Source organism: Hemitrygon akajei, unplaced genomic scaffold (genome assembly GCF_048418815.1).
Source record: "Hemitrygon akajei unplaced genomic scaffold, sHemAka1.3 Scf000057, whole genome shotgun sequence".
Taxonomy (NCBI): domain Eukaryota; kingdom Metazoa; phylum Chordata; class Chondrichthyes; order Myliobatiformes; family Dasyatidae; genus Hemitrygon; species Hemitrygon akajei.
Genome location: NW_027331943.1, coordinates 4573203 through 4600995, shown reverse-complemented (window position 1 = coordinate 4600995; position 27793 = coordinate 4573203). Strand labels below are relative to the sequence as shown.

The 27793-nt window shown below is 46.0% G+C and overlaps 1 long non-coding RNA gene across 1 annotated transcript in view; it reads left to right on the top strand.

Annotated features, from left to right (window-relative positions):
- Positions 1-27793, top strand: part of LOC140721496 (uncharacterized) — a 1502390-nt gene that overhangs the window by 1407844 nt on the left and 66753 nt on the right. The gene's annotated exons all lie outside the window — the stretch shown is intronic.

The window sequence follows — 27793 nt, the reverse complement described above, 5'->3', positions numbered from 1 at the left end:
TCACGGATGAGGGAAGGATCCAGGATGAAGGAACGGGGAATCCAGGAGCGTTCCTCCGGGCCGGATCCCTCACAATCGACCAGGTACTGCCTCGCCGGCGCACATCCAGTATTCACAAGACGGTGTACGCTGGGTGGTCGTCAATGATACGGGTGGGTGGAAGGGGTTTGGCAGAAGGGCACAATTAGCTAAGAGATAGCGGTTTCAATTGGGAGACGTGGAACGTGGGAGAATGTGCCTGGATCTGAGCAGTTTGTTTCTGACTGCCGAGTGGTTGATTATACATTCAATTTCGAATGGTCCCATGTAGCGAGGGGCGAGTTTCTTGGGTTCGTTCTTAAGGGGAATGTCTTTTGACGAGAGTAAAACCTTCTGCCCAGGCCGCTAATTAGGTGTAGAAATTCGATGGCGATCGGCAATCCTCCGGGTTGCTTTCGGCTGAGTGGAGCAGGGCCACGCATGCATCCTTCCAGACCTTGCCGCATTGGCGGAGATGGGCCTGAACTGAAGGCACATCGATGTCGTCTTCATGTGCAGGAAACAGAGGGGGTTGATAACGGACGGAGAATTCGAAGGGGGACATGCCGGTGGCCGTGCTGACCAGGGAGTTGTGGGCGTACTTTACCCAAGCTAGATGAGTGCTCTAGGGTGACGGGTTGCTGGCGGTTATTGCTGCTTACAAATCCTGGTTTGCTCGTTCTGTTTCACCTTTAGCCTGTGGGTGGAAGCCGGAAGACAGACTTACTGAGGCTCCAACGGCTTGACAAAAGGATATCCAGACTTGAGAGATGAATTGCGGACCCCACTCAGATATAATGTCCGAGGGAATTCCATGATAACGGAAGATGTGATGAACAAGGTGGTCGGGTGTTTCAAGGGCTGTAGGGAGTTTGGGAAGGGTTAGGAAGTGCACAGCTTTGGAGAAGCGGTCCATCACGGTGAGTGCGGCAGTGATCCCATGTGAAGTGGGTAGTCCCGTAATAACATTCAGCGCAACGTGAGACCAAGAGCGGCTCGGGAAAGGTAGGGGACGAAGCAATCCAGCAGGTTGTCGGTGTGAGGCTTTTACACGGGCACACACAGAACAGGCAGAGACGAAGGAACGAGGGTCAGCATCCATGGAGGGCCACCAGAAATGTCTCTTCAGAAAGGACAGAGTCCGATCGATCCCGGGATGGCAGGCGAAACGAGAAGTGTGCCCCCACTGGAGAACCTGAGACCGAACAGCGTCGGGCAGGAAGACACGACTGTCGGGTCTATTCCCTGGGTCAGGTTGAGTCCGCTGGGCCTCGCTGACTATGGATTCCATCTCCCAGGTGAGGGCAGCCACCACACCGGATGGTGGAAGGAAGGTCTTGGGGTTGGGAAGTCCTACTCGGAGAAGATTGACGAGAGAGAGCTTCGGGCTTCCCGTTCTTGGAGCAGGACGATAGGCGAGTGTGAATCTGAAACGGCCAAAAAATAATGCCCGATGTGCTTGGCTGGAGTTCAGGCGTTTAGCGCTTTGGATATATGCGAGGTTCCGGTGGTCCGTCCAGACGATGAATGGATGTTCAGTGTCTCAACTCCTCCAAAGCGAGTTTGACGGACGCTGACTCCCGGTTCCCTACGTTGTAGTTTGGTTCGGCGGGGTTTAGGCGGCTAGAGAAGGAGGCCCAGGAATGGAGCTTTTGGTCTGGTCTGGAGCGTTGGAAGAGGACCGCTCCCACCCCAGAGTCGGAGGCGTCGAGTTCCACAATGAATTGACTAGAAGGGTCAGGTTGGGCCAGTATGGGAGCGGAAGTGAAAGCATCTTTAGCTCCGAGAAGGCCGAGTCCGCTTCGGGGGTCCAGTTTAAAGGTGTCGCAGGAGAGGTGAATCAAGTAAGGGGCGCTGCCACCCGGCTGTAATCCCTGATGAAGCGACGGTAGAAATTTGCGAACCCCAGAAATCGCTGGAGTTGCTTAAGCGTCGTGGGGTTTGGCCACTCCGCCACCGCCCGGGTCTTTTCGGGATCCGCCCTCAATTCCCCGCTCTCAGTGATGTACTCCAGCAAACTGACGGAACGGGCATGGAACTTGCACCTCTCTGCCTTAACGAATAGCTTGTTCTCCAAAAGCCTCTGAAGAACCTGACGGACATGGTGCGTGTGTTCCTGGAGAGTACGGGAGAAGATTGAGATGTCGTCCAAATAAAAGAAAACGAAACGGTTAATAAATTTCGTAAGGACATAGTTTATCAGGGCTTGGAAGACAGCGGGAGCATTGATGAGGCGGAATGGAATAATCAGGTATTCAAAATGACCAAGCGGGGTGTTACCAGCTGTTTTCCCACTCATCTCCCTCCTTTATCCTGACCAGGTGATAGGCACTCCGCAGGTCCAACTTAGAGAAAATTGTGGCTCCGTGAAGGGGCTCGAAGGCAGAGGTGATAAGGGGCAGTGGAGACTTATTCTTTATGGTGATGTTGTTCAGGCCACGGTAGACAATGCAGGGGCTCAGGGAGCTGTCCTTCTTCCGCACGAAGAAGAATCCTGCCCCCTACAGGGGAAGATGAGGGTCGGATAATGCCCGCCGCGAAAGAGTCATTTAGGTAAGCCATTACTTCCCTTTCTGGTCGGGCAGGTTATACAGCCGACAGATGGGTAGAGGGACCCGGGGAGAAGGACCCACTTGTAAATTGTCCAGAATGTCCCATTACTAACATGACTCAGTGTGTTTCATCATACTACTTTGCGGCGTTCGTAACAGGAGCCACCGGATGTGATCACAGAAACGGAGAGAAAGGGTGAAGACCGCGAAGACCAGTTTAGGAAAGCGAGATCGAGGATACGGTGTGGGAAGGAGAGTGGTTAAGCAGGCGTGGTGAGAGAGGTCAGCGAGACGACACGGGTTGCTTGTTTCTGAAGGACTTTAGAATGGAAGCGCTGTAATCCCAGAATTCCCTGCAGGACGGAAAGTCCTCTAATCGCTCAGTGCATTTATGGACAGTATTCTCTGACTCACACTTTCCGACCTAATCCCAGTCTCTCTCTCAACCCATAGTGTCTATTTCCCTCCCAAGTATTTTAATTTCGCGTCTCTCTGTATCCAGCAGTCTCCCCAACCCACCTTCCCCCCCGGCCAATTTCTCTCCCTACCCGCTTTCACTCATATCTTACGCCCCCCACCGCTGTCTTGGGCTCTCCCCTTCCGAGTTCTCTTCCAATCTTCCTCCTCACACTGATCTTTCCACATCACAAATATCTGCTCTCACTCCATATCTCTCGACTTCCCCGGTCACCCTCCCCCGGTCTTTCTCTAAGCCCTCGGTCTCTCCCTCTACCCAGCCCCACTCGGTCTCGCTCAGTTTCTCTCGTCCTCTGCCGTTTCTCCTCTCCTAAAATCTCGGCTGCGTCTCTCCCCCTCCCGTCCTTCTCAGACTTTCGCCGCCGTCTCTTTACATTCCCCAGTTTTTTTTTTCTCCTCAGTGAGGAAGACTAACGGAGCATTAAGCGGGTTCTGGACCAACTTGAACAACGGGCTGAAAAACGGCGGGTCGGATTTAACACATACACAAGTGTTAGATGTTGCACTTTGTGAGGACCAGCTAGGTTTGATCTGACATAATGAGAAACAGGGCACTGAGGAGTCCGATAGAAGAAATGAATCTGGGAATGCAGGTCCATATTCAATGAAAGTTGTGGCGCAATTAGACAGCGGCGCAAAAAAAAAGCTTTTCTTACATTTCATAGACGAAAGTACTGAATACAGGAGTTGGGGTGTTCTGTCGATGCTGTTTAAAAAAATATTGAGGCCTAATTAGGAATATTATTGTGTTTTTGCTCAACTACAAACAGGGCAGGTATAAATACATTTGAACGAATACAGAACAAAGTTACCCGGCTATTGCCGGGACTGGATGTTTTGAATTAGAAGGAACGATTAGGTATGTTAGCACTTTATTCCCGAGCGGGTAGAGGACTGAGGGGAGATTATGATAGAGGTATACAACATTAAGACGCGTATAGAGAGTATAAATGCAAGCGGGCGATGTTGGGCGAGAATAGAACTAGAGATCATGGGTGAAGGGTGAAATGTGAAATGTTTAAGGAAAATAGGAGGGGAAGCTTCTTCACCCAGATGGACTCCAAAGTGTAGACAGTGCTGCCTACGCAAATGGTTATTGAGATTCCGATGTGAACGTTTCAGAGATGAGTGGATAGGTACTGGGATATAGATGGCCACGGTCCGGGTGAGGTCGATAGGAGTAGGCAGTTTAAATAATTCCTCACTGACTGGACGGGCTAGAGACCCTGTTTCTGTGCAGTGGTTCCCTATGACTGTCTGACTGGATATCTGGGTTAGAGCTTTAGTGTCTCACAGCACCGACCAATCTAGAAAGTCTTTGATACTGTCCGATCCCTCTGTCCTTACACACACTGAAGCATGGAGACTGAGTTAATGGATGGTTATAGCATGAGAAGATGGAAGCGCAGATGTGAGATGATGAAGGATGGAAGCTTTGAAAATTGTTTATTCTGTATTCTCCAAAAGCCTGCGATGGTTTTGAAGGAAGACAAGTGTCAGCCCGAATATTTGCTTTGCCTTCGCTGCGTTTTTAGTTTGTGTAGTTTTGTGTGTTTCATTTATTATTGATTTCAGAGGGAGACACGAATTCCACACCGGCCATGTGGATTCAGGGTTAAATGGATCGAAATATGAGCGTATCTGCACCCGATATGATAAAACCACGATTCAGAGGTAAATTAGCTTTAGGATAAATTGATGCGTACTTGAACTGGGAATTTGGAATTGGAATTTTGGAAGGCTAGTTATTAAAACCTACTGAACACTTTGAAATGCTGTTTTTAAGTTGTAGGGCTCCACTGGAAATGATTGCTTTGAAGTCATTGTAGCATCTGCCCTGTAATATGAAAACGACAGGTCAGATTAGATAACGTGGCGGTTCAGTCAATAGTTCAGCAATTTGCTTACATCGTCACCCCTAATTCCATTAACTTTCCAGCTGTTGCTGTGTGGTCAGATTAAATCGGTTATTTCCCTCAGCCCTGTTTCTCGGAACACTGTAACTGCAGAGTCCAAAATAGAGCTGTAACTTGTACCACAATTTCGACCCTCCGTGCGGGACATGGTTGTCCGCTGTCTTCCAGCAGGAATTCACCCTATCTACTACATGATCTACCTTCTGTTAGGAAGCCAAATCTGAATCAACGCAACCAGGTTTCCCTCGATACCATGCCTCTGACTTTCTGAGTGAGTCTACTATGGGGAGCTGATCAAACGTCTGACCAGAATTAATGCACCCACATCGACTGTCCTGGTTCATCTGTTGGTTTCATTTTCTTTTTTTTTAAATAATTCAATCTGGCTCATAAAGGACAACATGCCATGTTGTCTCTCCACAGCCAGACTACGTTTCTCCAAATATTCAGAATTTCCTTCTTCAATAATCCTCCGCAGTAGTTTACCCACTACTGATGTAAGGCTCCCTGGTCTGTAATTCCAAGAAGTATCCTTATTATCTTTCGTCAACAAATGAATAATATTTTCCACCCCCGACCCCCATGTCATCCAGTTCTACTTCCGTGGCCAGCGAAGAGTCAAAGATGCTTTCCAAAAGCTCAGGAATATCCTCTCTCGCTTTCCCAAATTACCTGGACTATATCCCTTCTGGCACTGGGGAATCATCCATCATAATGTTTTCGAAGTTTCCCCCGAATCGTCTTTCTGAGCGTCTGCCTTTTTACGCTGTGTTCACATTCATCAATGTATTCAGTGAGGAGCTTCACTGCCTTTTTGGACTCCCAATACAAGTTTTCATCTGATCTGCCCACACTCTCTCCAGTCTCCGCCTGTTCTTCACAGTGCAATTCGCCAAGAACTTCTCAAGTCCCCTTCTACCTCTTCTAATTCCATTGTTAAATTCTTTTCTTTCTACATTCTGACCCGCTATAACCTTACATGATTCTTTCTTCCTAATCTTTGTATCGTTCTTTCTTCCTTTTGAGGAGTTGTTCCAACTTTCTTATCACCCAGAGTTACTTTACGCTATCATCCTTTCCCTGCTTCACGGAGACAAGCCTATACAGAACTCTATGTCAGTGCTCCCTAAACAATCCTCTCACATTCTTTGCACATTTCCCTGAGTACATCATTTCCCAATTTACCTTCCCAAGTTCCTGCCAGGTAGCACCATAATTCGCTGATCCCGAATTAAATAGATCCCATGCTCCCTGGTCAAGGTAAATGGAGGGGAGTTGTGCCCTGTTGTTCTGTAATGCTGAGCGGCGGAAAGATCTGTCACCTGATCCGTTTCATTTTCTAATATTAGATCCGGTACGGACTATTCGCTAGTCTACCTGTCTTCTTATAGTGACATTAATCCTTCCTGGGCACAACTGAGAAGTTATGCTATACCGAAACATTTCACCTTGGTGAATTGCCAAATAATATTATGGAAGTTTCAGTTACCCATGCCAATAACATGGCAAATGTCCATGTCCCGCTTCCCGATCGGTTCCTCACTGTTCTCGTTGCTGTTTTTTCTTGTTAGAGGGGCGGCTGTATAGAATAATCCGAATGAGGTGATCACATATCTCTGTTTGTCTCACTGCTGCCCTCCGTATCTGCAGCTGCGATACTATCCCTGGTTTCCCATCTCATTCACTTTCCACTTTGTTACCCGAACCTGTCTATTTTGAAACATCTAATCCCCGGAAATTCCTGAAGCCATCCCTGCCCTTGTGACTGTCGAGTGTCTGTCATAGTTTGGAACAGATTTCAACCAATATAACAATCACGCCAGCAGCAGTGAGCGTTTGTATTGCTAACGACCTGAACTGTATGAAGTCAGCAATCTTCCGGCAATTCTGCAATTTCCGGATAACCAGGCACATGATTGTTTGAATTAATGACATATTGGCCAAGCCTGTTCATTGTAAAATGGCTTTATTTGAAAACTCCACTGAATTGTCAGTAGACACGGGCGTTACCTACACAGATGTCCATTTAATGTAAACACATACTTCATTCCATTCCTCAGCTCTTCTCTGAATTTCCTCTGTGTCAGTGTATAGATACAAGTATTGGTGCACATGCTGAGAATTTGCAGCATGAACCCAAATTGTTGTAGGATGTATTCCGGGGAACTCAAATATCTGTCCTCGTAAAAATGGTTTTGAACTTGCCATTTCAGAGAATAGGCTACAGAGGGCATCCAAAATAATATGAAATTAGCTGATATAGAAAACAACAAAATCATCGATTTTCTGCGATTTTCCACCTCAGCATCTTTCTGATTGTCGCTGCTGTGCCGAAGCCTTCTGCGGACTCTATTTGCCACAACGATATGTCTTACAGTTAACCCGTTAAACACCAGGATTAAGCCGATTGGTAGCAATGGTGTTAAAATACTGTTCAGTAATTGGTATCCTCTCCACACAGGTGAAGTAGCGTGTTCATATGTGACGGTGCACCGCCACGGCGTGTTGTCAATGATGACGTAAGGTTCAAGGGCAAAGTAAAACGGGACACATTTCCCGCAGCTCACTATAACCACGGTCACCATAATCACCGTTGCTGTTCTCTCGGTGCAGTATCGCTCCCGCAGCTTTCGGCAGCATATTGCGATGAAGCGATCGCAGGTAAAACTGACCGTGAACCAAACAGAACAGTCCGTCGTTACAGCCCGAAATACAAGTGTCAGAGCGCATACGGGAGTGATGAGCAGGGATCTGGAATAAATGTGGATATTGTTGGTCTGTTCCACTAAAGCGACAACGATAACCACCATCAGATCCGCTGTTGCCATTCCAACCAGGTAACGGGTGATGCATTTGGAGAGTCCGCATTTTCCCCGAGAAAGGATCACAATCGCCGTTAAGTTAACTACAAGAAATTTGGAAACAAAATAGAAATATGGTCAGCTCCCTGAATGCCCCCATTCTACCGATGCTATGCAGGGTATGGTCTGTTTGGAAGTGGAAAGCGGGAATCCAGTGTGTGCGGTCTCGGTCGCTGCACTCCGGCTGGAGGACAATGACGGATGTGAGTGTCAGTGGATTGGCGACATTTCCACAGTTTAGAGCGAGGCATCCGAGTTCTATGACTCACGTACCGGTGAGCAGTCGATCGCCACAACAAACAACACCATTTCCATTATTAGAGGTGAAAGAACAGACGGGATTATTTGTAACGGTGTCAAAGTGCCTTCAAGGAGATATAAAGCACGAGTTCTAATTTACTGACTTACAGAAGAACAGACCTAGTCTGGACCGTCATTTAAATAAGCTGCCAAGTTTTTATAAGGTCGAAGTGTCTACACTGACGGAGATTCGGGTTTGGAAAAGCAGAAACCAGCATCACTTCAGAAAGCCTAACGAGGTGCAACTATGAACCTTTGACAATATCGGCACCAACTTAATTGAGATAAGAAGAAAACACTGCGATCGAAATATAGAAAACGGAAATAAAACAATGAGATGCCTGAATCCTCCATTCCGGAAACACGTTTCAGCCGACGGTAACATCTGTGCTCAGTAACAGTGCGGATACCGCAGCAGAGTAACGACGGCACCATACATAAAGTAACCAGCTCCGGCATCTTACCGGGGACACCAACCGCTACAAGTGTGGGATAGAAAATGCTCGCGATGTAGTAAATCGCCGGATATCCCATATTCCGTCAGAAGCAGCGTTCAGTTGTGCGGAACGTTTCAGCTGCTCAGATGGACTGGGGGACGGTTTAGCAGACTTTTATTGAGGAGAGAGTAATTCCACTGAGGCAATTAGCGTGGTTGTCACGTCAGGGACATTAGTGACAACCAACTGCACAAACACTTACGTTAAACTATTTTTACTCACTGTGCCCGTGTCATTAATTTGACTCCTCAAGGGATATTGCAATCTATTTACTTTAAATAAAGTATGATGTGAATTTTCCATGTTATTTTCCATGATATCTGGCTTCAGCTATTTAAATAGGATATTTTTATATCTGTGTTGCTTTTAAAGTCGGCATGCATATTGAAGTCGATTTATTTTGTAACATTTGACGGAGCACATTCGCTTCTGAAATTGAGGGAAGGAGTTTGTTCTGGCGGGTGAAATGGAGAGCACTTCTTTATTAAAGGGGAATATTCGTTCATTCTTTTCTTTCGTTCATTCCAGTCATTCCGGGCGGTGCGAGTGATGGATTAGACAGTGACAGCTGGCATGCGTTATAATAAAATACACTGCACTTATTTTCCTCCAAACACTGTAAAAAATCCACAGCGGTATTCCAGAGGCCTGTGATTAAAAATGGAACGTGTCCTCGGGAAATTAGCGAGGGCAGTGGGCAGATTGAAGAACAGTGTTTTCAAGCGCAAACATGGGGTGTTTGGCAGGAACCTGACCTCTTCCAGCGCATGACTTGACCACCCCATACCCGTGACGCGCCATGCAGTCGATTTAACTTTAAAGATTTTCTCAAACCAGCTACAATTCTACGAGTATTTCGCTATCCTTTCTCAGTTTGAACAAAAGTAACAAGCAAAATCTGTGAACATTCCGCAGGTTTTCGGGCTGTTCTATTATTTGCCACGAGGTTGTCTGTTTTTCTCCTGATTTGATTTCAGCTATATTGTCTTTCATACAAACATCGAAACATAGAAAACGTACAGCACAATAAGTTGTGCCAAACATGTCGCTACCTTAGATATTACTAGCGTTACCCATAGCCCTCTATTTCTCTAAGCTCCATGTACCTATCCAAAAGTCTCTCAAAAGGCCCTATCATATCCGCCTCCACCACCGTTGCTGGCAGCCAATTGCACGCACTCACCACTCTCTGCATGGAAAACTTACCCCTGACATCTCATCTGTACCTACTCCCAAGCACCCTAATCCTGTGTCCTCTTCTGGCAAACATTTCCGATCTGGGAAAAAGCCTCTGACTATCCACATGATCAATGACTCTCATCACCCTGTACACCTCTATCAGGTCACCTCTCATCCTCCGTCGCTCCTAGGAGAAAAGGCCGAGTTCAACTGTTTTCAGAAGACAGTCGTCACTATGATTATGTTCAGAACAGCCGATGTGGTCAAGCTCACCTGTCAATCACACTTCCTTCTGCTCCTGCAGTGCACCGCTCCGTGCCGATTGTGGTTCTCGTACCGATGAGCGGCCCTCGGCTTATTGGAGAGAGTCTCATCACTCTGTTTCCATTGTGGAACTCGTACTAATGTGCGACCCTCGGTTGACTCGAGCAAGTAACACCTCTGCCTTCAAATCCATTCTCCCAAAGAGAATCACTATGTAACATTCGGATTGTGCTGCCTTTATGGCAGTTATTTAGTTTATAATATTTTCGCGTAGTAATTTGTTAGCATTTTTTTTAGTTAAAGTTAGGATTGTTTAAATCAATTGATTTGTCTGTAATACATCGCGGCTGCGATGACGTCACATCCGGGTTCGCCACGTCTTGTGGGGAATTACCGGTTTGAGATTCACGCAAGGGTGGGGGTCACTCACATGTGCCACCATAACGCCGACTAGGGTCTCTCTATGCACCAAAGACACAGTGAAAGCAACGCTGTAAGTCATTAGATAATCGGTATTTTGAGTTAAAATGTTAACGCCGATTCTGTTAAAAGTAACGACAGTCGGTAAGGTTTACCTTTTCGTCAGTTAAAGAGTCGGGATAGTTTGTATTGAAGTGTATCTAAAGCAGCCAATGGAGCAGCTAGATTCTGACTGTATGCTGCACTTTAATGTAATGTAGTTATTGTAGTTTTACCTTTGCAAGTATTCACAATGTAAATGTGATATTTAGAAGGAAACAAACACTGTACCAATCTTTTATTGTGTTTCAACAGTTTTCACCATGCGTTAATGTGAAGAGTGAACAGTAAATGGTTAATCTTACTGCGGACTCATTTGCATTGATTCTGGTTTATCTCGACGTTTACCTCGGCGTTACGTCACACCCGAGCGAGAACGTTACACGGATTGAGCTCCATCTGTAACTTCTCAGGGCAGCTCTGCGTCCTTTCACTGTCCTGTTGTAATCCGTGACAACTTTCTAAAATTATTCATAAAAACCCAAAAGCCGGGTTTTCAAACTGATCCGTGCAGGACACCACTGGTCACCGACATCCAGGGAGAAAACGCTCCATCCACAACTACAGTCTGCCTTTAGTGGGCTTCAGTCATGAATCCACCAGCCAAATCTCCCTGGATACCAAGCCTTCTGACGCTATGAACGGTCCTACCATGGTTAACCGTATCAAATGCCTTATTAAGATCTATTTATACCAGATAAACTTTTCTACCTTTACCAATGTGTTTTGTTTCATCCTCACCGAATTGAATCAGGCAGTGAGCTATGACCTGCCTCTCCCAAAGCCATTCTGATTCTCCGAAATCAAGTTCTCCCAAACCTTGCAAATTCGGTTTCTAAGAAACTTCTCCAATAATTTGCCCGTCACTGAAGTAGGTCCCCTATACTACAAGTGCGGCAGTGATAACGCAAAGGTAATCGCCAAGGGCGCAGAAATCTCTTCCTCCGCTTCCCACAGTAACCTGGGGTGTCTCGCAACAACACAAGAGGACTTATGTATCCGAATGTTTTTCAAAAGTTCCTGTACATCCACTTTTTACATCCTCGACCTGTTTTTGCACATCAGCCCATTTAGAACTGTCCTCCCAAATGTTAGGATCGCTCTTACTGTTGAAAATTGAAGTAATGTCCACATTAAGGACCTATCCCACCTCCACCAACTGCAAGCGTATGTTTTATCTCTACCCCTGACCGATCCTACTCTTACTGTAGTCGTCCACCTTCACATACATCTAGAATGCCGTGGGGTTTTCAAGTTCCCTAATTCTATTCTTCAGCTCGTCCCTGGTTGCCTTGTAATTCTACAGCCGTGTCCGATCCTAGCTTTCAAAACCTGGTCAGTTTCTTTCTTCCTCTTGACAAGATGATCCACATCTCTGTCAAACATGGCTCCTTCACCTGCCCAGAACCCTATGCAAGTGTTGTCTAAAATATCTTTTCATTTCCGGTGTACATTTCCCAGGGTGCATCCGTTCCCTGTTTTAGCTCTGAGATTCCAGCCTAAAGCATCACAATTACTTTTAGCCAATTCATTACTTAGGAAACTTTGGGCCTGTGGGGAGTTAGACACACAGAAAGACAGACAGACATACTTTATTGATCCCGAGGGAAATTGGGTTTCGTTACAGCCGCAACAACCAAACATAGTGAAGAAATACAACAATATAAAACCATAAATAATTAAATAATAATGTTAGTCATGCCGAGTGGAAATAATCCCAAGACCAGCCTATTGGCTCAGGTTGTCTGACATTCCGAGGGAGGAGTTGTAAAGTTTGATGGCCACAGGCAGGAATGACTTCCTATGACGCTCAGTGTTACATCTCGGTGGAATTGGTCTCCGGCTGAATGTACTCCTGTGCCTAACCAGTACATTATAAAGTGGATGGGAGTCATTGTCCAAGATGGCATGCAACTTGGACAGCATCTTCTTTTCAGACACCACCGTCAGAGTGTCCAGTTCCACCCCCACAACACCAATGGCCTTACGAATGAGTTTGTTGATTCCGTTGGTGACTGCTACCCTCAGCCTGCTGCCCCAGCACACAACAGAAAACATGATAGCACTGTCCACCACAGACTCATAGAACATCCTCAGCATCGTCCGTCAAATGTTAAATGACCTCACTCTCCTCAGGAAATAGAGACGGCTCTGACCTTTCTTGTAGACAGCCTCAGTGTTCATTGACTAGTCCAGTTTATTGTCCATTCATATCCCCAGGTATTTGTAATCCTCCACTATTAGCAGGACCGTGTGGTTAGTACGGGGACTGTCATAGGTTCGTGGAGAGAGATCGCTGTAACGGGATTCGTCTGGGAACTGACACGATGGTGTGGGGAGAGAGTGGCGTAGAGGGATTAGTTTCAGGACTGACACAGGGCTATGGGGAATATGCTGGGACTTAACGGGGCAGTGGGGTTTGTTTGGGGTAACACGAGGCTGGGGAGATAGCGAGATGGTGGCATCAGTTTGGTACTGACACCGGCCTCTGGGATTAGCGTGTGTCCCCGTTCACGAAAGGTGGGTGCCACTACAGAGTGAAGCACACTAAAATACAAATTTTACTGTATTTTTCACAAATGTCAGGTTCGTGTTGTTCCATAAATAGTTAGAATGACAAATCGAGCTCCCCCGCCCCATCCCTCCATCCAGTAGCTCCCCCTAACGGCCCAGCCCCGCATTCCCATGCTTTCACTCCAGCCTTCCTTTGACCTCCAGGCAACCGAATCCCCGAGCCCAGGAGCACGGCCAAACACACGGGCCTACACACTTCATCAGGAAGATCTAATTTACTAGAATTGGATGTTTCTACCATAATTATACGTATAAGGTGATGAGCGGCATTGATCATGTGGATAACCCGATGCCTCTTTCCCAGGGACAAAATGGCCAATACGCGGGGTATACTTTTAATGTGCTTGGAAATAGGTACCGAGGGAATGTCAGAGTTCAGTTTTCACACAGAGAGTGTTGGGTGCGTGGAATACACTGCCGGAGGTGGTGATGGAAGCTAATACAATAGGGTCTTTAAGAGCCTCTCGGACAGATACATGGAACTTTGAGAAGTAGAGGTCTTTGCACCAGGGAAATCCAAGGCAGTTTCTAGAGTGAGTTTCATGGTGGACACAACATTGTGGGCCGAAGGGCCTGTAATGGGATGTAGGTTTCTATGTTTTATGTTTTTTAATTGTAGTGTCGGTGACAGATGTTAGACACACAGGCATGCCTCTTACAACTGCTGGTAACTGTGCAGAGCACTATGCACTGGGTTGTCTGCGGCCCCGTGTCGTTCTGATAAATTGCCATCAGTAAACCCTTGACATACTGTCTTGCTAATCACCCTTGAGTATTGCAAACAAAAGTCACTCATTATCACGACCTGGTTTCGGAACTGGTGAAATAAGGGAATTACAGGCTCTACAGGTTGGTACAAGCCCTTGCTGATCGAAAAGTGTTTTTATGACAGGTTTCGTTCTTTACATTGTCGCCAGTGACAAATCATGTTGCCGTATAGAGGGTAGAATAGCATCGGTCTTCGTGTGGTGGGGCGGAATGTACAAGACCCTCGTGATGTTTGTTTATCGCCCACCGAGAGGGAGGCGCCTGCGAAAGCCACGCGTGTACGACATGCTCAGGCAAAGCAGGGGGAGCAAAGATGACAAACTTTGTTTTAACGATGAAGAAGGAAATATTATGCATCCAGCCTGAGCGGAATGAAGTTGTAGAGCAGCGTTAGTATTAGGCAGAGTTATACACTGTGTGCGGTTTAACTCCTGTAAAGTCTGAAGCACGGGTTCGAGTAGTTGAGAAGTTGCAGTCTTTTCTGACTATAGTGACATGAGGGGTTGAGTTTGGCAACTTAACTCGTTGATTCTGTTGTTCACTCAAAAACACTTTTGCCACTACTGAACCATAATAGATGCGTCCGGTGAAAGAAAGAGTCTCTGCTCTGTTAGTCACGGAAAGAAGCTCCTGGTGATCGCTCGGCTGAGATGGTTCAGTGTATCGGATGGAAATGCATCAGAGGTCTGGATGTCGGAATAAACTGTCGTGGGCTCTTAGTAAAATACGCGTCACTAGGCTGTTTAAGAGTGACCGTACCATCAATACGGTAGCGCAGAGTTGTCCTGCAAGACTATATCAGCAGAAAATTCCCATCTATCAGCGAATACATAGTAACATCGAAAATCTACAACACAATACAGGCCCTTCGGCCCGCAAAGTTGTGCTGAACATCTCCATAACATAGGAATTACCTAGTGTTACACACAGCCGTCTATTCCTCTAAGATCAATGTACCTATCCAAAAGTATCTTAAACGACCCTATCATATCCGCCTTCACCACCGTTGGCGGCAGCCCATTCCACGCACTCACCACTTTCTGCCTAAAAAACTTATCCCTGACATCTCCTCTGTACCTACTTCCAAGCACCTTAAAACTGTGCCCTCTCGTGCTCGCCATTTCAGCTGTGGGGCAAAACCTCTGACTATCCACACGATCAATGCCTCTCATCATCTTGTACTCCTCTATCAGGTCACCTCTCATCCTCCGTCGCTCCAAAGAGAAAAGGCCGAGTTCACTCAACCTATTCTCATAAGGCATACTCCCTAATCGAGGCAACATCCTTGTATATCCCCTCTACACCCATTCTATGGTTTCCACATCCGTCCTGTAGTGAGGCGGCCAGAATTTAGCAAATTACTCCAAGCGGGGTCTGACCAGCTGCAACATTACCTCTCGGCTCCTAAACTCAATCCCAGGGTTGATGAAGGCCAATGCACCGTACGCCTTCTTAACCAGAGAATCAACCTGCGCAGCAGCTTTGAGCGTCCTATCGACTCGGCCCCAAAGCCCCTCTGATCCTTCACAATGCCAAGAGTCTTATCATTAATGCAGTCAGAAACGGGAAATGCAGTCAGTTATGCTTCCTCCTGATTTTTGCCTTCACCTGGTAACCTCTCGAAAATAATTATGCTAACGTGGTACCTTACAGGCTCCCCTTTAACCACTTTCCATTGCTAACGTTATCTCCGTCATTATCGTATCTCCCTCTATTCCTCTGGGGGCTTTCCATGCACTGCAGGTCACGTGGGTTCCGCACACCACTTTCAATAACACGTGAACATATCCAGCCAGGGGGTTATAAATTTCACAAATTTGTCCCATAGCCCGAGCTTCGGACAGGATCCACGGCCGGACTACCGCGATGATAGTAATCACATTTATTTGGATATGGTGTAACAGGATTTATTTCTGACTTCAGTTCTTTTTGCTTTCTCCCCGTTTTCTGTTTTAATAAGCAAATTGCAGTCACGTTTCATTCTTTTCAGCCCCTTCCACCAGTGCACAAACGACAATGAAAATGCACTCATTTTTCCTTGGATAGTTCATTGTCTTGCGGTTTGTCCCCCTTCTGCTCTTTCTCATCCCAGTCTCTCCGTACAGCCCCATCTCGCACTTCCCCGAGGCTCTTTCTCCCCCATCCCGCCGTACATTGAGCCCTGTCTCTCTTCACTGTGTCTCTTTCCCATCTCTCTCTCTTCCTCTCTATACCATTCCAGTCTCTCTACTCCACCCACAAGTCTCTCCCCCGCACTCTCTTAGCCTCCCCGACCTCGCTACCCATCAGAAATCTCTCATCACCCCGTCCTCTCTGTCCATCCCAGGTCCTTCTCTCCCGGTCACATTCTCCCCATTGCTTTCTCGTACCTCACCGGCCTCTCTCCCGTTTCTCTTCTCCACTCTTCCCTCACGTCTCTCTCTCCCAGATTCTTCCTCTACCCTGTCTTTCTGTCCCAAAATCTTTTACCTAGTCTCTTTCTCTCCCTCGCCCGACCTTCCTTCCCGGCCAGTCTCTCGCTCCTCTCGCTCACTCCTTGGTGTCTTTCTCCCCCAGTACGGCTCCATGGCATGCCTCTCGCTCAATCTTTCTCTCGAATCCGTCTTCTCTGGCCCTCGCCCTCTCCCCTCGCCTTCTCGCCCGTCGCGGTCCCTCCCCATCTCCTTCCCTGTCTATTTCGTCCAATGTCATTATCCCTAGTCCAGTCTATCTTTCCACAATCTGTCTCTTACCCTTCAGTCCCTCTCTCAACTCAATACGTTTCACTCTCTCTCTAATCGCCCACTCTCTCCCTCAGTCTCTCTGACCCTGTCTCCCTCCGCGTGTCTCTCTCTCCCTCCATTGTCACTAAATCCTCTAGCGCTCTCTACCCAGTCCTACTCCACGTCTCTCTCTCTCTCTCCTCCTTTCTTTCTCTCTCCGAGTCTCTCTACTGGGACCCTCACTAAACGTCTTTCACTCCAACATCGCTGACCAAGTCTCTCTCTCTCTGTCTGCCCGGATTCTCACTACCCCGTCTTTCACCCTAGTATCGCTCTGCCACACTCTCTTTCTCCTTACCCAGTCACGCTCACATTCCCCAGTCACTCACTTTTCCCCACTGTCGCGTCTCCCAGCCTTACTCTTATCACCCGCACAGCAGTCTCCTTCCTCCCCCTCAGTTTTCCTCTCCGTATCCCAGGCTCTCTCCCCCAGTCTCTCTCCCCGTCTCTCTCCATACCCCAGTCTCGTTCCACCACTCTCTACTCCCCAGTTTATTTGTACCCTCAGTCTATCTCCTTAGTCTACCTCCCCCCCCGCCACTATCTGTTTTTCCCTGTCTCCCGCCACCACGTCACTTCATCAACCGTTTCTCTTTCACCCTGCCTCTCTCCCAAATCGCGTCTTATTTTCCCGCCGGTTCTCTCTCACTGCCGCTCCCTGTCTATTCGTTTGTTACTTTCCCGTTGCTCTCTCCCACGTTAATCTCACTTTCTGTTCGTCTCTCTCCGCCACGTTTCTCTCCTCTGGCTTTCACCACTTCTATCTCTCCCTCGCGTCCCCCAGATGAGGTGATTCAATTCAAATTGGAATTTAACAAAGGGAAACTGAAGGCAGATATATCAGTGGAGTAATTTGAATTACAGAGTCTTGAGAGAGGAGCTGGTCAAAATTGCTTGGAAAAGAACATTGGCAGGGATGACTGCACAGCAGCAATGGCTGGGTTTTCTGGAAGCATTTGGGAACGCGAATGATATGTACATCAAAAAAGGGAAGAAGTATTCTAAAGGCAATATGACACAACCATGGCTATTATGAAAAGTCAAAGCCAACATAACACTCAGAAGAAACTTATAGAAGAAAAGTGATAAAGTAATGGTAATCTCGTTGAAAGTATAAAGCAACTAACGAAGTAATTAAGGTACGATGACTTCGAAATGATGGAATACGACAGTAAGCTAGCCCACAATTTGAAGAGGATACCAGAAGCTTCTTCAGCTATATGAAAGATAAACGAGACGCGATATTGGACATCAGACCGCTTGATAACGATGCTGGAGAAGTAGCAATAGCAGGACAGGAAAGAGGCGAGCGAATTGAATAAGTGTTTTGCATCTATCTTCACTGTAGAAGACACTACTAGCGGTATAGCAGCGGTATACTCTCTCCCCGTTTTTCCCAGCCCAGTTTCTCTTTCCACAATCTGCCTCTTACGCCTCAGTCCCTCTCTTACCTCAGTGCCTGTTTCACCTCCTGTCTCTTTCATTCTCCAGTCTCTCCCCCAGTCTCTCTCACTCTTTCTATCTCCCCGTGTCTCCCTTTCCCTCCAGTGTCACTAACTCTCCTGTGATCCCTAACCTGTTATTTTCCCCGTCTCTCCTCCTGTCTTCCTCTCTCCCAGTCTCTTTTACCCTCTCTCCCTCTCTTCGGGAACCCCACGACCCCTCTTTCACCCCAGTCTCTCCCTACCACGCTCTCTTTCTCCTACCCCAGTCACGCTCTCGTTCCCCAGTGTCTTTCCGCCCCAATGTCGCTTCTCCCAGCCCTTCTCTGATCACTTGCGCACTGGAGTCTCCCTCTTCTCCCTCTTACCCTTGAGTTCCTCTCTCCATACCTGAGTCTGTCTGATCCCAGACTTTAGTGTCCGACATGTCTTGTGGCAGCTATGGCTGAGATTTCAGGTGAGTTTTCTTTTCAACAGTGTCTTTCTCTTTGCCAATCTCCCATAAAGCTGCGACTGGTGAAACACCCAGTCAACATTTGTTGTATGGGTACCCTCTGCCATCTCAGCCATTGAAGCTTGTACGTCGTCCAGAGTTGTCAGAAGTCCCTCGCGGTCTTCCTTCAATAGTACCGTTCTTGCACAGATCACTCAGTTTTTGAGGAATGCCTGCTCAAGGGGGTTTAGAATTGTGCCAGATTCCTTCCACTTCCTGATGATTGATTTAACTCTCCTCTAAGGGATATTCAGTGACTTGGAAATTTTCTTATATCCATCTCCGGACTTGTGCTGTTCAATAACCTTTTCGCGGAGGTGCTTGGAGTGTTCGTTTGGCTTCATGATGTAGTTTTATCATTACAGGTGTATCTTTACTACAATCGATTGAAACACGTTGACTGCACAGAGGCGATCGCCAGTAAACTAATTATTTCAGTTCTGAAACTAACTGGCTGCAGCAGTCATGATACGGTGTGCCGTTTTAACGGGAGCGAATACCCACGCAAACAATTATTTTGTGTTTTATATTTGTAATTAATTTAGATCACGTTGTAGAGATCTGTTTGCACTTTGACATGACGAGACTTTTTCTGTTCATCAGTGTTAACAAGTCCAAATTAAATCCATTGCGATGTGGTGCTGTACAACAATAAAACATTGAAACTTCCAAGGGGGCGAATACTTTTCATATCTCTGTATGGATAAGTTTAAACGCTTGAGATTGATTATTCAATTATGCAATGGTGGAAAAAAAGAGCTGTTGATCTGGGTAGATACGTTGCTGCTGCGAAGCAAAAGCCGATTCGTTCTGGTTTGCAAAGCTCTGGAGAGAGCCTGGGTTTATCTCTTTGCAGGATGAGAGGTTACATTATAGAGTTATGCACGATTGTACCAGGCATAGGTAGACTCAACCGCTTGTGCCTTTTGTTCCCCTGATGAAATTACTAATACGAGGGTGAAAATATAGCGGGTGTGTGGTTATAGTATTTCCATACAAGGAGAGGTAGGTGGAGAGAAAGCGCTGCCGAAGATGATGATAGAAGCTGATATATTGGGTACGGTTAAACAAACGTTGGCACATGCATGCTCTCAGTTTTATGTATAATTTCTGTAATTGTGCTTTTCACGGTGAACTGCTGACGATTGCCTTTCTATCGCGGGGTAAGACTACAATCTCTAAAACTGTCACCCGTCATCAGTCGGCCATGTCAGTGACAGGCCGAGCGGTCATTTTCTTCAGCGTTATATTGCTGGTAATTCCGAAGGCTTCTCTGTGCAGAATACACGTCCTTTCACTGCAGGCCGCCACAGGTTATTCTGTTTGCTTCACCGTCGCTTTCACCTCTGATCGATTTGTGACCATTTGGTTTCAGGATCCAAACGTGAAGTATTGCACTGGGAGAGCGGCGACTGTGGTTCTGAACTGTGTGGCTTCACTAAATAACGTGTTCCGGTTCTTCATGGTCCAAGATATATGTATAACACAGTGTGGCCTTGGATGCAAAGGTGGGAGTTACTGGGTTCACTATTCTGGACAGTAATCGATGCCTTTCTTTACGTCTTTTGAACTGTTATCCCATTTCTCGCTGTTTAACCTGCTTAATGCCTTTACTATCACGAATAACTTAGTCGCCAGTAGAGTCCGCGGAAACATCCGAGATCCCTACAATGATCAGAGTCCAGAGACCCGGAGATGCGGAGCCCCAGGTAATCCCTCATTTTACTGCTGGTCGCCTCGGGAAATTTCATCCTGTCATGGGCCTTGTATGGGGCGATGGCTCTCTGAAACAGGGTGGTTCATGCAGCGGTCGTCCCACATTGTTTGCAGGTACCTTCATTTTCCATGAACTGTGCTACATGCTGCAACATCTGAGCTCTTTACCTCGTCTGTCAGACTGAGTTCAGGGAGAAGCTGGAGGAGGTGCATGATTCTCCCCTGACACTCATGTTGAAAACTATTCGGCACTGAGGGTCCACGTGGCAAGCGAGCATCTCTTCTGCTGTCAAGAAGCTGTTGTCCATTGATTAACTGTGTCGCTCCAAATTCTCCCTTGATGGATGGACACAACTCTCTATTTTCAGATCTTCATGTCCCTCACTCTTCCCCGAGGATCTGTACCAACCTCATCCATTGTCCTCTGCAACTTTGTTCATTTCGTTAAGGAGGCTGAAACACCAGGTACCCTCTCGACTGCATCACATAGAGTAGACTAGAACCACACACATAATCCCAAATGTTAGCGCTAGGAACGAACGAGGGTTGCGCCAAACAAACAAAATAAGTATAGAACACATTGAATATCGAGCAATGCTGCTGTTTTTTTAAAAAAACACTTTATTTAGAATTTTCAGTTTTACAAAGACAAAATATATTGAAGAAACACTAAGCAATACCAAGATGATGTAGCTCCAGGCGGGGCACAGATAAAACAAATCAAAAACAAAAAAACAAAAAGGCTGCCAGACAATTTACAAAATTGCATAAATTGACTTTCAAAAAATGTTGACACAATAGTGGTATCACGGAAGCAATGTGAAATAAAATGAGTGAAGGAATCCGGTTCGACACCACACCCACTCATGAGACTAGACAGGTCAAGGTCACAATGTATGTGAGGTAATATGGCACTGAGCCAAGAAAGGACCCCTTATTCTCTCAAATATATTCTATGTACTGGGTTTGAGCATGCGCAGTCTTTCCATTTGTACATTAGACAACATCTCCTTGAGCCAGTGTGCAAAGGTGGGTGGAGTAGTAGACATTGCTCTGTGACGACACCGGTGCCAAGCTGTATGGGTCCTAATGCCCTTCCCTTCGACAACATCGGTGGCGTGAAGAGGGGAGACTTGCAGCATGAGCAACTGCCGGTCTCCCATACAAACTTGCGAAGGCCTCAGTCAACATCGAAAATCGATGGACATCTCCTTGAGCCAGTGTGCAAAGGTGGGTGGAGTAGTAGACTTCCAGGTCAGAAGAATAAGTTTCTTAGTCACCACCATTCCTAGATGCAGAGCAATCCGCATGTCGTGCGGCAACTCAAGAGTCAGTGCAGAGCATCCAAAGATGGCGAGGTCGTGATTCGGCTGAATGTCTCTACAAGAGGCTTTTGAGAGCCACTCAAAAATTGCAGTGCAAAAGTTGTATAATGTAGGGCAAAACCAGAAAAGATGTGCTCGTGAGCCCTCGGCAGAGCGGCCCTTGTCGCAATCAGGAGACACAGATGGGAAGATGCGATTCAGTTTTGTTTTTGAATAATGCAATCTATGCATCACCTTGTGCTGGATTAACCTGCAGCGTTAATAGAACAACAGTAAACCCGGGACATTGCCTCCTCCCAAAGTTCAGCTGATATCTCTGAGTTCAAGTCCCTAGCCCAGGCTTCCCTGATAAAATCTGTAGAAACCAAAGGAGTAAAACAATTCACAAATTTTGATATTAACTGTTTGGAGTCTGGAGGGAGCAAGAGGTTTTAGAAATAGGGGATGTGTGGTGGAAATAGTCTCGAAGTGTGGGCACTTTTCCTTAACGTTGTGTCTAACTTGGAGACAGCGAAAAAATGTGAATTTGGAAGATTGAACTTGTGCATCTGCACAACCCCAATACACGGAATATATTTGAGAGAATAAGGGGACTTTTCTTGGCTCGGTGTCATATTACCTCATATACATTGTGACCTTGACCTGTCTAGTCCCATGAGTGGGTGTGGTGCCTAACCGGATTCCTTTACTCATTTTATTTCACATTGCTTCCGTGATACCACTATTCTTTCAACTTTTTTTTGAAAGTATATTTATGTAATCTTGTAAATTGTCTGGCAGCCTTTTTGTTCTTGCTTTTGATTTGTTGTGTCTGTGCTCCACCTGGAGCTGCATTTCCTTTGTATTGTTTTGTACGTCTTCAATATCTTTTGTCTTTGTAAAACTGAAAATTGTAAATAAAGTATTAAAAAAAGAAAATTGATGGACAGCCCAAGAAAAAGTGTGAGTGTGTGTGTGTGTATGTGTGTGTGTGTGTGTGTGTGTGTGTGTGTGTGTGTGTGTGTGTGTGTGTGTTTGTGTGTGTGTGTCTGTGTGTGTGAGTGGGTATGTGTGTGTGTGTGTGTGTGTGTGTGTGTGTGTGTGTGTGTGTGTGCGTGAGTGAGTGCGTGTGTGTGTGTCTGTGTGAGTGTACTTCATGTAATTTATATGTATAAAATTTCTTACTAGAGCTGTGGATTTGTAAGGGTAAAGTGACGGAAAAGCCGCTGTTAATCCACCTGAGGAACAGTTTGATGCTGAAATACTGTGGTGTAGGAATATAATGTGCTGATAAGGCTGTCATTCACTGTCCCGTGGGTTACGGGCACAACCATCAACACGTTTGTCTCTGGTGAGAATACCGACATGAGTTAACAAAATACCTTCTGCCGTGTATAGATTCCATTCCAATTTCATGTCATGGTTTAACATAAGAATACCCGTGACTTTGGCATTACTTCCTCAATGCCTTTGAATAAATAAATGCAGCACCACCAAATAAGGTCACACCATCGCATAAAACCATGTTAGAAACCATTATTAGCTCTCTCTCTCTCTCTCTCTCTCTCTCTCTCTCTCTCTCTCTCTCTCTCTCTCTCTCTCTCTCTCTCTCTCTCTCTCTCTCTCTCTCTCTCTCTCTCTCCTCTCTCCTCTCTCTCTCTCTCTCTCGCACTCTGTCCTACTCACTCACTCTCTCTCTCTCACGCGCACACATTCACACACGCACAGATACTATCCCTCTCACATACACATATAAACAAGCACAGAAACATAAACCCAGAACGTTCCCTCTCTCTCACACACACACACACAAACCTAAATGCAGACACGCTCCCTCTCTCTCTCCCCATCCCCAACACACAGGCAAGTAAACGCCGTCGCATGTATGAAATCCTTTGCCGATCTCACTGCCCATGACTTTCCCTTCCCACTCCAAACGCGTTTAAGAATGCACTGTGTGGTTGAGTCAGCATGAAAAAAGAAACAGAAGCGACATTGAAACAGCCGCAGGACCATGTTGTAGAAACTAAGAACACTCATAGCAGAATGACACACAAACAGTAAACCGGGAGAGCAGAGAGCAATAGCCCAGGCTGCCAGAGAGCAAAGGATTCATGATTCAGTAGGTCTCAAGCTGAAAATGAAGAGATGGTTGACATGTACCTCACATAATATGTAGAATTAGTGAGATAGAACGACAGCAGTGCAAAGACAATCAACAAAGGGGAGACATTCAGATGGATAATATCAGGATGTGTGTTTCATTTTCCCCTGCTTATCGCCGGTATAAAGTGAAAAGGGTGCTTCATTCTGTACCCACCTGTCTCGGGTGCAATGTGAGAATGGGGGGCGGATTCATTTTGTGGATAACAGTCCCTACTACACACTGGGAGTGTGGGGTTCTGTAGGTGTCACTCTCTGGTTCGGTGTGAGTGTGTGAATTTTATTCCCTACAGGCCAGTCTCTGTTACAGTCTGAGAGTGTGGGTTTCATTCAGTATCTCTCAGTCTCTGTTACAGTGTGAGAGTGTGGGTTTCATTCAGTATCTGTCAGTCTCTATTACAGTGTGAGAGTGTGGGTTTCATTCTGTATCTGTCAGTCTCTATTACAGTGTGAGAGTGTGGGTTTCATTTTGTATTTGTCAGTCTCTGCTACAGTGTGAGAGTGTGGGTTTCATTCTGTATCTGTCAGTCTCTGTTACAGTGTGAGAGTGTGGGTTTCATTCAGTATCTGTCAGTCTCTATTACAGTGTGAGAGTGTGGGTTTCATTCTGTATCTGTCAGTCTCTATTACAGTGTGAGAGTGTGGGTTTCATTCTGTATCTGTCAGTCTCTGCTACAGTGTGAAAGTGTGGGTTTCAGTCTGTATCTGTCAGTATGTGCTACAGTGTGAGAGTGTGGGTTTCATTCTGTATCTGTCAGTCTCTACTATCATGTAAGTGTGGGGTTCGTTCTGTATCTGTCTGCTCCAGCGTTACCGGTGTTGTCTCAGTCCCGTACCTGTGAATATCTGACTCAGTGTGAGCCGATGGGTTTTTTTCTCCTTCTTTCCCACTGTTCCACCAATCTACTGAATACTCTTAAAATAGAATCTGTATTCACTGAGCTATTCTTAGAACAAGAGTCTTCTACAGTTGGATTATGTTAAAATTGTGAGGGACTGAACTGATGAATAATGACGGTTGTGTTGAGCAGCACATTCAGCGTCATAGGGTCATTTGGAAAACAGACCGTTCGGCCCGGCATAATTCTGCATGCTATTCGCTGCTAAACCACGCAGCGCCAAGTGAGCAACATCTGATCCGTAAACCTCTGTGGTTCGGCAACACAACTTCTGAAACGTTGAATGAAAAAAAAATATATGAATTATGTTAAATAAATAAGTGCGTAATTAATTTAATAAATTGATCGAAATAAAACCCACTAAGGCAGCTTGTTTCATGTACCAGCATTATTTATATGAATACATTTCCCTGAGCAATTCTAAATTGCAGCCTTCACCATGTATCTCTGCACTCTTACATTTGCTGATTCTGTCACATATTCCTCAATGTGAACCAAACCGTGAATTTATTCGAGTTATGTCACGCTCATAAATAATTTAAGTATAATTTCGATTTCCTTATGACAGTTTCGGACTCATCTGCAATATGCCATGCATTTTGATTGAGAAAATTTGTAACTACGTTGTTCGGTGCAGCACTGAGAGTTTGTCAGTAGGAATTCGAGGGAAGCTCAGGTCTGACATTTGGAATCATCTAAAGGTCTGCATTGCAGCAGGAGGTTGACTGATGAACTCTGAGAATTTGCTGTCACTACTACGTCCCTGCACAGCTCGTCAGGGACATGGCTGGCGGGAGAGCTTGTTCCCGTGATGCAAGACACTGTGTCCTATGTTACCCCCGTCAGTGCAGAAGAACGAGATGAAAGTAGGTGAATGGACAGAAGATGATGAACAGACTGATATTACAATGTGAACACATCACCTGGACATGTTGGGATCATGGAACAGCAGAGAACGGGAACAAGCCCTGTGACTCACTACTCCTGCGCTGAACACGATACTGAATGAGACTAAGCTCGGATGTTTGTACATGACCCATCTCCCTTCATTCGCTGGATTCTCATGTGCTTTGACTAAATATTTACCGTTATGGGAATCTAGAGGTTATATCCCAATAGAAGGCAAACCTTTGTCAGCAGCTCCCTTGTCGAAGTAAATATTTGAGAAGGCAAGAGAAAACACTGATCGATTAAAAAGGTGGAGGTTCACTTAAAGGCATCCCCAGAAAGGAGCAGGAAGGCTGGTGAGTTATTCATAACTGGAATCAACTTGGGTGATGAAAGTGAGTGCAGATGTAGAGGTAGGGATGACAGAAAAACCATCAAACTGTACACATATAGACTTAGTCATGACACTGCAACAGGATCAGGAGTGAGCAAAGGTACAAACAGGAGAGGATTCTGAAGAGTTTGGGAAAATTCGATTGGATACAGGCACAAATCTGGATTATACTTGATAGTGGTAAATTTGAGGAGCGGGATTGTGAATGAAACCAGACGATGTATTGGCACCGTGACATTTGTGGGCATTATGGATCAGATAGAGCTATGGAACAGTTGAAGAATCTGTGTTGGTGGCCAAAACTGCGAGCAGATGTACATTATTGTAAGAATTGTTTGATTTGTGCCCAGTGATAACCCAGATAAATCGGCTAGAAAATCAGTTTCAGGACACATCCCGTAGAAGGACCATGTGTTAACTTGCAGGTTTGTTTTGTTTGATCTTCACCTCCATAACCTGGAGGACTGAACTGTCTCCCCGAGATAGTGGATGCGTTCACCAAGTGGAGAGAGGCTTCCCCAGCTAGATAATGAAAACCGCTGACGTCACAGACAGGATTTTGTTGGACAGAGTTTCTACCCGTTGGGGATTGCAAAGCTCTCCAGAATCAGTCATGGTCCCCGCAACATCCACATCTGAGACTGTTTGGGGTAAAACACAAGTTTGTATCCCTTATCGACCACAGTAGAGTGCATTTGCTGAACGGATGAACATAACTTTAAAGACAATGTTATCTAAAATGAAATGGTTATAATCCCTCTTTTGACTAGATTTGTTACACACCGTGTATGATGTTATTGGAAAGGACAAATGCAAGCAGCAATCAATTGGCTCTATTAAGGAGGTTCATTATGATGCCGCCCATAATAAGGGACGGAATTAACAGCAAAGCAATGCTGATTTCGAGGGGTGAACAAAACAGCGGGAGTCGGAAATTGGACAGAGGGTTAGGAACTCACTGCATCAGCCAAGGCCCTTTAGAGCTCCGCGATTTGCAGGGACATATGTTGTCGCTGACAAAGCAAGTCCATCAGTGTATTGAATCCAGACCGCTCCAAACGAGTTGGGGTGATATATTAACCAACACAAACCCATTGGAGATAGTCAATGTCATCTAGTAGCTGAGTTCCAGAAAACATATTGCCAATGGGATGTCCTGGACCAAGATGAGATGATCCTCTTGGATTTACATTTCAGGCAATCGACGGTGATGTGGATGAAGGAGTTGAGTAACCACTTCCAGATTGCCCCCGGAGGATGAGGATAATTCACGTCTTTACACTTGCCCGAGCGAAGGCGGAGTCAATGAAAGAGAGAAACAGATGAGAGAACGTGTTTTTTTGCGTGGTCTTCTGGAAATAAAGTGGGAGATAATTGATCTGATATGAATGGATTTTAGCATGGCGTTAAGGTTAGCCATGGTAGGACCATTCATAACGTCAGAAGGTTTGGTATTGAGCGAAAGTTGGCTGGTGGATTCGGGACTGACGCCCACAGAAGGCAGAAGATAGTTGTGGATGAAGCGTTTTCTCCCTGGATTTTGGTGACAGGACACAGAGCAGCGCTGAGAAGTCACAGACGGAGTTCAACCCGGAAAAGTACGAAGCGATTCACTTTGGAAGGGTGAATTTGAAGGCAGATGTGATACTTTCTCGAGTCAACCGAGGGCCGCACATTAGTAAGGGTTCCACAATGGAAACAGTGATGAGACTCTCTCCAATAAGCCGAGGGCCGCGCATTGGTACGAGAACCATAATCGGCACGGAGCGGTGCACTGCAGGAACAGAAGGAAGTGTGATTGACAGGT